Source organism: Fundulus heteroclitus, chromosome 13 (assembly GCF_011125445.2).
Source record: "Fundulus heteroclitus isolate FHET01 chromosome 13, MU-UCD_Fhet_4.1, whole genome shotgun sequence".
NCBI lineage: Eukaryota > Metazoa > Chordata > Actinopteri > Cyprinodontiformes > Fundulidae > Fundulus > Fundulus heteroclitus.
This window is the reverse complement of record NC_046373.1, coordinates 1,956,061-1,964,808: the sequence shown is the minus strand read 5'-3', so window position 1 is coordinate 1,964,808 and position 8,748 is coordinate 1,956,061. Positions and strand designations below refer to the sequence as shown.

Sequence of the window (8,748 nt, the reverse complement as noted above, 5' to 3'; positions counted from 1 at the left end):
CCGTTCACTTTTCAAACTGATTTTGAAGTTGTTGAGATGGAAGGTAATGCCATCTTTGTCTTTTCACCGAAGTTTCACTAATGGAGTATGGTCTACCACTGGTGGTATCACTATTGATACTTGGGCTGTATTGCCATTATATTTAGGTATCATTTATTTCAAAACTAAATAGGAACAACAAAATGAGTGTGACAATAATAAGAAGCACCAGCAGCATCTCAGAAAAGACAACCAGCCGAGAAAATCTGCAGGATTCCCTGTACAAACCGAAAAGGACATCATGAAACAAGAAAGAAGTGCAGGTGGCTACTTAGTCTGTTTTTCAGGTCTCAGGGAATGAAACCCAGTGTTCCAAAAGTTTTGGGATTTGCCAATTGTTATGCGTAGTCACCAGACTAATCACTGTCAGCAATACAAACTAGTAACAATATATTACTTTTCAACACTGTAGTAACCTATCTACTAAAGGACATTGTATACTCTTGTATTTGTGAAAGAGTTGTGTTTTTTACTGTAGCTATCACAAAGTTTTCCGTATAAGGCAGCCATCTCGAATTTTAAATTTGTGGTTGCTCCGAAACATTCAGTCATGCGAGTCCTTTTGGCTCCTCATTCATTCAAAGGTCACTACTGCATGTCATTATTACTTGCACCAAGGCTTGGCAGAGTTTTTGTCCTAGGTGTACTTCCTGACACAACTGGGATTCAAACCCAGTCCCTCATATCAAAGGCTCTGACTTACCCCACTATGCAACAGAGTGACAATGGAGAAACCTTCCACTATTAGACTTAGAATTTAAGTTATTGTGTAGCTTTACAGACATGTTTTTACACAAGAACATCAGATTACAGAATTCTCATTTAAAGGCTTGAAACTACGGTGATAAAAAAAATATGTATGATTTTTAATCCATGGCTACACTTATTCACACTCTCAAACTCTGCCCTTTGGACTTTAACATGCCTCATTTTTAAACGTGTTGAAAATGTCAGATTATCGTCATTCCAAAAGCGAGGTTCCCCCATACCCTATGAGGTTATTTTCTATTGTGTGTCAAGCTTTCCAGTCCAAAAATATGTGCAACACCTAATTTATAAAGCAAGTGGGGGCAAAGGTTGTGAAACCTGGTATTTATGCTGTGGCATTACGTTACTTCCTCCATTGTTACGACCTTTACCAACAGGCAGGAAATCAGAATAAGAAGTGTGACAAATTGTGGTTTCCAGTCTCTTGTCGGTACATGCCCAACTGAGTAAGAAGGAGAATCATGTGATGTGTAAGTAACCCTTGCCTATACAGGGTATTTTTACATGATGTAAAGTAGAAATAAGTCCAGTGAGTAAAAGAAGGATGTAGTAATTTGCATGTGTCAGTGTGACTGTGTGTGTGTGTGTGTTTCAGCAGGCCAGTCAGAGCCACTGGCAGTACAGCTGCAACATTAGTGGGTCAGTGTGCCATCAACCCATTCATCAGCACTTCTCCCTCTCTTCTCTCTGCCTGAATCTCCCCTCTGACTCACCACACATCCATCCATCCTTCACTACCTACAACTCCCTCCCTCTGTTGCTCACTCGAGAGTCCAAAGTGTCCGCATGCAGAGTGTTTTTAAAGTTCTGAATGAATTCCTTCAAAACTGCTGATGCCAACTGAGCTGAGCTAATGTAGTATGAGAGCAAATGTTAACAGCCTCCCCAGGAGGGACTAATGATAAAACAGAAAACATACTGGATGCCACAAAGCCAAACATCACCCGAGACTTTAATTGCTTTAAAATGAAGGTGCACTATGTCCATCTGCCTTATGAATATTCTTGAAATGACTGCGCGTCCATCCACAGTAGCGTTTCCTGCTGCATAAAAGTGTGATGCACAACAATTTGGGGGTTTTTCTCAGCTTCTGTTTGTGATAAGCACGGCCTTCAATGATGTACGGTGCATAATGGATGGCATAAAGGATTGCATGGCCAGCCGGTGAGGGAGAGCTAGGCTGGCCGGGGAATAACGGTCGGAATACAGTGCGCTTGGAGATGGAAGCTGGGCAGCAGAGCAGAACAACTCCATCACTGCCTTGGCTTGCTCATTTTGGTCTCTCAGATAACACGGTGGATTAATTACCCCTGCATTTTCACGGGCACAGCTGTTTTGGTTTTTGATGTCTTTGAATCCAGGGGGACGTACTGGCGATGCTGGCAGCTAACAGCCTTCTTTCCAGCAGACTCACTCAATGCACTGGGCAAGTAATGAAAGTGAGCGGACCAACCGCCACCTTTGGCCAGAGCAGCAGTAGGTTACCATGGAGGCTGTGCACAGACTGGTGGATGGAAATTGCTGCTGGCCAAGGAGTTACATTGGCTTCTTGGGTAATGCCACCTGCTCCTTAAGTGTCAAGAGATGTAACAGGTGATGCTCCCCTCTTGTGGATATCCTTCATCTGAAGGAAAATTGTACTTCCTGAATATCCTGCAAATGAGTGAAATACAATTTATTAATCAGAATCAGAAATACTTGAATGATCCCAGAGGGAAATCAATAATCATAATTATGTATGACTACATAGAAAGATGGAGTGTAATGGTGCCTACACTGGTTGAAATACTCAAGGACTCCCAATACACTCTCACTTTCAAACACATATAAGTCAAGAAGTTATTCAGCCATGAGGAAAGATCAGTCCTTCTACCTCAATCGTACTTGCTCATATTCGCCATTCAATCCAGGGTTAATGTCCACCACCGTCCAGCAAAATGTATTAAACTAGCCTAATAATCTAAACATATTCTAGATAATCCGATGCTTTTCTAGCACCACTTGGACCATGCAGGCCATCCTCATGTTGCCCTGGGAGATGAGGGACGGGACTCCAGTTCTGTGACAATTTAGCTAGTAGCACACTGGTATGCTAGCATACATTTTGGCAGCACATGCTTGTAAGACATAGCACTTTTAATGTGTTAGAGGCTGCATGGCTACACAGTTGTTATTGTTGTTGCCTTACAACAAGAAAGTTCTGGGTTTGAATGCTGGCTTGGGCTCTTGGACTTTGCATGTTCTCCCTGTGTATGTGTGGTTTCTCTCCAGGTATTCTCTCTTCCTCGCACAGTCCAAAAAGATGCATGTTATGTTCATTGGTCTCCCTAAAGTACCCTCATGAGTGACTCTGACCATGCATGGTTGTTTGGAGATAGGCACCCCCTAGAGACAATTGTCTCTACCCCCTTATCCGTGCAGGGTCACAGGGGAGCTGGTGCCTATCTCCTGTGGTCATTGGTAGAAAGTATATGAAGGACAAACAACCAAGCACACACATTCATACCTAAGGGCAAATTAAAGGAACTAGTTAACAGTCATGTTTTTGCACTGTGGAAGGAAGCCAAAGCACCCAGAGAGAACCCACACATTCACAGGAAGAACATGCAAACTTCATGCAGAAAGACCCCAGGCCAGGATTTGAACTAAGGTCCTTCTCGCTGCAAGGAAACAGTGGTACTAACTGCACTGCCGTGCATCCCTGAATGGAAAATGCATTTTAAAATCATTTAAAGAGGACATTTTGTAAAGCAATGGTATCTAAAAGCTGGAATTCTCAGTTTACCAGCGCTGCCGTTCCTTTTGGGTTTTGTTTTGACGTTCTCCCTACTGTCTCCGTTAGGATGGGTGCAGGACTGTAAGGTGGAGGGGAGCAGGAAGAAGAGGGAAAAAAGGAGGGGGTGGAAATGTTGTTCAGCTCCACTGAATGCGCTCACATGTATGAAAGAAGAAGCATTTATTTTAAGACTTTCGCGTGGGTGTACACAGATTTGAAACACACTCGCACACACACACACACTCACACTGCAGAAGTGGGAGCTCACATGCCCAGAGATAGGTCTGACCTACCTTCATATCAATCTTGTTTTGAAAGCTGCTGGAATGGCGCTTTTCCTTCTAGCTCTAGGACCTTTTTTTTTTTTTTATATGTCAAACAAATGCATTACACATTTCCCAACACACACCAACACATGGAGATATAAGCAGATACAGAAAGAAAAGAAGAGAGACTAACCTCGAGAGACAGGAGCAGGAGTAGAAAAGCAAGCAAAAGGTAAGTTAAAAAAAAAAGTGAGACAATCACTTCTGAGCAACACATCACACAATAAAAGACCATGTTGTTGTGTCAGCAGCGCCACAGTTATTATCTGGTAGTAACCGTTGTCATGGTAATAAGGTCAATGCCATGCTCATATGTCAAAAAGGATTTATACTGGCTGACACCATTTCCAGTGCCGCATGTGCCAAGTGTGTGTGTGTGTGTGTGTGTGTGTGTGTGTGTGTGTGTGTGTGCGTGCGTGCGTGTGTGTGTTTGTGTGTGTGTGCGTGCGTGCGTGCGCTCGCGCCTGTTTGTTTGTATTTGTGACGTCGGTCAATGACAACCTGGGAGTTTGAAGGCGTTACCTACTTTCAATTTAATCTGAGTCACAACCGGACTCTAATTCTGCAATTAATACAAACTCGTCTAAAATTCCCCATGAAGCTCCGTTTCAAAACAAAAAAAAAAAACTGGGTTCTTTCACTATTTCACTTGTACTTTTTGTGTTATTTACACAGCAATGAATGCGTACTATCAGAAAATCCCCTCCTGACGGTAAGAGTGAGTGGACAGAAAGTGAAACTAAAAATTGCTGTGCCATGAGGAGTAATATTTGGATTGTAAACGGAAAGCCCCAAATACAACCCCTCTTTGATACACTAAACAACATGTAAATGTGACCTACTTACATTTATCGCAGCACAACACTCCACCTCCCTGTTTCCTTACGTCTTTGTTGTTTGCCCTACCATCCCCACCCCCCTTACATCTGACCCCTCTGACACCCGGTCACAGAGGAAGCTTAAAGCTACTCATGATTTTTTTTTTTTTTGACTCTTCTCTCTTCGCTCAGCTTTGACATCTGTCATCTTAAATGCTAAGCCATATGCTATCTATTGTCCGTAAATGAGTGCTTACGCGTCTGAGCAAGCACTTTGGGATTTTTATTTTATTTTATGTGAAAAGGTTGGCTGTGATTAAAAATAGCTCAAAAATAATCAAGAACAGCTTTGTGTTGTTTCTCTCTTTTCTAAAAATTCACAATTTTGGAAAGCAATGGTTGCAAAAAAAAGTTATTTGTGGAACGCTAACTCAGCTTCCGCCGACTAGCACCCCACCTCTCCGTCTTCTCCCTCCGCTGTCCTTACCCACTGAGCTCTGCTTCTTTTGCCCCTCCAGCCAGACTTGTGATGCTCACCCATAGGCAGGAAAAACAGAAAACAATGGAGGCTTTGACAGATGGAGCTCGGCCGCGGCTCGGCGTTCAACACCACATAAAGCTTCATTCACTGTGGTAAGACAAAAAGTGCAGTAGTGGTGAAATAAGGGGGGGGGGGGTCGATATCACGCATAGCTAAAGAGAATTAGCTGATCTGGGACTGAAGGAGTTGGTAACCTGGAGATCGCTGGATCAAAGGGTGTTAGTGGGTCAGGGCAAAGGCCAGGCAGGACCTGGAGGACCCCCAGAGGCAGAGATGTTTCTCTAGATGTGACTAGGAGAAAGATGTTATTGGAGACAGTAACTTCATTCACAAAACACTTTGAGCCAGGAGGTAGACCCCTTATGGACACTGTGGCTGGCAGATTTAAAGGAAAAAAAACACATCAAGACGGTCAGAGCGAAGTCTGTCTTTTGATGCTCAAGAATTCTTGCTAAAGGCATACATTGAAAGGGCGAGAGTAAAACAGAACAGATCCCTAATGGACAGTTTCCGTGGCAGGCGTGACGCGTGAAAACCCAAGACGGTACACCGCCCTTTAGAACAAGGTGACGTTCCAAATAATTTCATGCATCAGGTTCTTTATCAACTCTACTGAGTTCAGTTTCACTCCATGCCTTCTTTAGACCTATGATTCTGCTACATTTATAAATATCAGGCCAGCTAAACTGGTGTTCTATGAACAACTAGAGGCAGCTCAGGGAGCGCCTCACTATTTTTGGCTACATAAAGGAACTGGTTTGTGAAATGAGTTTCGGTCTTTTATGGGGAATCAAGTACTCTTTCATCGTAAACGCAAGCAGACTACTTTGTTACTCCAACATTTAATGGAACAGAAATTGTCGCTTCTTGGTCTTTGTTAATTACATATTCTTTTATGTGAACGAATACAGAAAATGGTTGAAAGAATGACATTTGAATGATTTTTTTTTTTTTTGCTGTTGTGGTGAATGTTTGACTGCAAAGTAAAACGTTATACTTTCAGTTCCTCCACCTGTGATGCATCACATCTCTGCCACCTGACTGGAAACTACCTATGTGACGTAGACTCATCAGTGCAATAAAAATAAAAATAAAAAAAACACAGGCAGGAGCAAGTTTGGTGATTTCCCCTAAGAAGCCATAGTTGTCCCTGAATGCTGGAATGACAGGTAAGAGTAAACAAAGTCCATTACCTGTGCAGTCAGAAAAAAAGCCCCTTTTTCTGTTTGTGTTCTGGTTTAGTTATTCTTTGTGAAGGCTGATTATATCTGTTGATTTTATATGTCAAAGGCCATCAAGTGAACAGAATAATATTCCCAAGTTCCAGAGATATTGTGACTTCTTGTGAAAAAAAAACAAGTTGGAAACAAGTATTTTTGACCTCAACTGGGATTGACTTAATTGCTGCCAAAGATTTTGGTTTTGGATTAATTTGCCATCTCACTTTTTTATACGACCATTGTATACATGATCCATGTTGTTCCACAAACAGACCATTTGTTTCATACACATGTATATAACCCATGTAATACCATAGCATGTAAGAATTTTTTTGGTAACTATAGTTATAATATGATGAATTATTTGGATAAACTACAATATAAATGCTCAAACCTCAACTACAGTTTACGTGAATTTTATGTTCAGAACACTTTATTCAACCTTCACTTAAATTGTACCATCTACCACAGGATGTTTTGCACTCACCATAGTTAAATCTTCTCCTGACATTTTGAAACAGCTGTGAAAACCAGTATGTATATATATATATCCCAAAAATCTGTTTCGTGTGTCTGGGGTCATAAAATGTGTTAATTCATAAAGGTCATCTGGCCCAAACAGGGATCAGCACCTCAATAAATGGAAAAATTGACATATAGTGGGAATTTTGACATGATAAAATGCTTTTTAATTAATGTATGTGTGATTTGAGCATTTTAAAGACTATTTGTCCTGATTAATGAAAATACTAAACTTCAAACAAAAAAGGATTAGTTCTAGGACCTCTTATACAGTGTTATAGGCAAGGCAAATTTATTTGTATAGTACATTTCAGTACAGAGACAATGCAAAGTGCTTTACATGATTAAAATGTAGGAAAATAAAACAGAATAAAAGCAAGCAGCAATAAGATGTAGAAACAAAATAGAACATGTGAGAATAGATACTAAAAGCAAACATTAAAAACATATTTTTATATAATAATAATAATTTATTATAATCCACTGGTGTTGGTGTTTTGCTTTTCATTTGTGTTTCTTGTGTTTTTCTGAATTCTATATTATTGTCATTTGGGTTTTTCCCCCCATCAGTTCATCCCCCTGTGTTCTCTATTATGGTTAGTTCATTTCATATAAATTCATTCTGTTATGTTTAGCTTCTTGCTTGTCCTGTAGTCCTGATTGTGCATTATGGCTTATTCTCTGGTGTCCGATTTGTTCTCCTTTTTGTTTAGTTTAACTCCATGTGTGTTTTTTTGTGTTCATTCGTCTCATTCCCCCAGTTCCCCTGATCAGCGCTCCTCTCCACAGCTGTTCCACATCCCCCCGATTAACTCACCTGTTTTTAATGTTATTCTCCACGCTCACGTCAGCATGTAAGATCGCAGGGTTTTCATTGTTCTTTGCTGGTTCCTCTCGTTACTCTGCTTAGCTCCATGTTCTGCTCATTCTGTGACTTCCCCTTTAAGTTGTCTTGTTGCCTATTTTTTTAAAAATCTCTGTTCTTGCCACTGTACGTCTCTGCACATGAGCTGTTTATTAAACCTCAAACACAACGCACAACGCTTCAGCTACATGAATAAGAAATGGTTTGTTGACGGGTATGAAAAGGAAGTAGCAAGGAGTGAAACGGCAATGCGTGGGTACTAAATGTGGGACTAAATTGGCACACGGGGCCCTTCTGAAGGCATTTAATCACATTTCCCTACAGCAGACCATGAGTAGATTATTGAGAATTACTTTAAACCACCGGTTGTCAAATCAGGTATGAAACCTCTGCAGAGCCTACGAATTAAGGTAAGGCTGGTATGAAAGTTCCCCTGAATAGCTTTCCTAAGTTAACAGGGACTCTATTCACAATTATAAAGCTTTCACACGCCATTCTTTGCCTGAAACATCCAAACAATCATGAAACTCCCTCTACCTCCCCGGCTCCCCTGTCCATCATCCATTCCGCTCCATCTAGGGGTTGCGGCTCCTTCGCAAAGATAGACCCCGCTCCTTTTCCTGCATTCCACCCCTCACCAGATCCATGAACTCTGCCACAGCTGACGCCCCTTAAGCTCTGTGTGTACTTGCGCCTTTGAATGATGTGTGATTACATGTAAAGGAGTGCTTCTTTGTGCCTGTCTCCTGCTTACGCTCGCCGGTCCCATGACAATGCTCCCCTTAAGCGCGCGGACACACATTACGCAGAAGAAAGTGCCAAGCGTGATGACAGGGGAAGAGAAGACGGGCGATCCAGAGGCTCATCGCTGTC

At 41.6% G+C, this 8,748-nt stretch overlaps 2 long non-coding RNA genes across 2 annotated transcripts; one reads left to right on the top strand and one right to left on the bottom strand.

Annotated features, from left to right (window-relative positions):
* Positions 1-3,599: 3,599 nt before the first annotated feature.
* Positions 3,600-4,099, bottom strand: LOC110369352. The gene is made up of 3 exons (XR_004932417.1): positions 4,043-4,099; positions 3,877-3,937; positions 3,600-3,662 (listed from the first exon to the last, which is right to left on the bottom strand). It is a non-coding gene; the product is annotated as an uncharacterized LOC110369352 (long non-coding RNA).
* LOC118565528 lies at positions 3,888-6,350 on the top strand. The gene is made up of 3 exons (XR_004932418.1): positions 3,888-4,081; positions 5,246-5,360; positions 6,272-6,350. It is a non-coding gene; the product is annotated as an uncharacterized LOC118565528 (long non-coding RNA).
* The last annotated feature ends 2,398 nt before the right edge of the window (positions 6,351-8,748 follow it).